This window comes from Macadamia integrifolia, chromosome 4 (genome assembly GCF_013358625.1).
Source record: "Macadamia integrifolia cultivar HAES 741 chromosome 4, SCU_Mint_v3, whole genome shotgun sequence".
Lineage (NCBI taxonomy): Eukaryota > Viridiplantae > Streptophyta > Magnoliopsida > Proteales > Proteaceae > Macadamia > Macadamia integrifolia.
The window spans coordinates 17,596,783-17,598,191 of record NC_056560.1 but is presented as its reverse complement, the minus strand read 5'-3'; the positions used below and the strand labels follow the sequence as shown (position 1 = coordinate 17,598,191).

Here is a 1,409-nt window from a genome sequence, read left to right as displayed (position 1 = left end):
CCATTGTGGTTTAGGGTTTTGAGTGCAGGACAGTATTATAAATACTAGGTTTTGGGTCCCTACAACTATTATTCACTCTTCCCCACTTTACCACTAAAGTGAGAGAACCAAGGAGGTTTAAGGGGTTGTAGAAGATCCATAGCCAAGCCAATAGAGCGAAAGTGGGAGTGACCAACATCAATCATCTTCAGCATACTAGGTGAAAGGTACAAATCGATCCTCCATAATTTTATTAGATTCGTGTTCTTGTTTTTCCTGTGTGGTTTCCTCCATAGGGTTTCAATCTCAAACCCATAGGAAGTTCTAACAGCCCCTGCACCAGTGCGGGGCCAATGACAGCCTGCGCAAGAACCTCAACAGGGGTGGGATTTTTTGCATTCACAGGGTGGTGAAGTCATTTCACTTCCTTTTGTGTTTGGGTGCAGTTGCCACGCTGCCAGGGTAGAGTCCTTTTTCCCTATAATCAAGGAAGTAATGTGGCATGGGAATCATTCTGTCCTGGTTGGTATGATTTCAGAAAAAGAGTACACCTCTTGCTTAAGTGCCCCATACTTTTTTTTCTCCTGTACTTTACAATAAAGTTGAGAACTGTTTGATATGTTTCAACCAAACATGTGTCCCACACCTTTTACTATGTTTTTGTCCATCAACAGGTAGAGAAAAAGATCTCCGGGCTAACAATGTGGGGATGCTTTCCCATGCCTTCTCATATCTTGACTATGTGGAATCTGTACAGACACACTCTCTATCCTGCCTAACTATGTGGGCCCCCTAGTGGACAACACTGTTTCTTGCACCATGATTAATGTAGGGTTAGAGATTCCTCCCACACTGTCGATGTGGGAAAATCCCTCTCCCCACTCCCCAGTAGGTTATTAATTGTTTTGTTGAGGATACGATGATTAGGGAGAAAGAAAAGCAAGCGTAGAGCATACAAATGAAGAGGATGTTGGCCTCTAATGGCTATTCCGATGACATGGCACTTATGCACAGGTTATTCAGATTGTTGTATAAAATGGGGGAGTTTTCTATGTAAAATACATGTCAAATTTGGCCTACCTCAACTATAGGGCCCACTATTTGTTGTATAATTGTTAGTGTTTTATATGATCCCTAATAGGTTAGTATCTGATTTGGTAAGACTGCCTCTCACCTTCTTACTTCATAAAAGGCTCCAACATTAGTGACCTTGTCAAATTGTCAAGGGACTCGCATTCTTCTTATAGTGTTGTAATTAAGGTTTATCAATACTTAATGGGAATTAAAGATGGTGGAGGAGGTTTAGATAGAGTATTGCCCCACACTGCCTCTAATAGATATATATATGGTATAGTATGACTTTATTGCATTGTGGGCCTTTATGGTGCTTGAAACTGTAGGACCTTGCTTGGTGGCTTGGGGGGGGGGGG

At 41.9% G+C, this 1,409-nt stretch overlaps 1 protein-coding gene across 2 annotated transcripts in view; it reads left to right on the top strand.

Annotated features, from left to right (window-relative positions):
- The window catches only part of LOC122076995 (ent-kaurene oxidase, chloroplastic-like), a 10,067-nt gene that overhangs the window by 6,088 nt on the left and 2,570 nt on the right, over window positions 1–1,409 (top strand). The gene's annotated exons all lie outside the window — the stretch shown is intronic.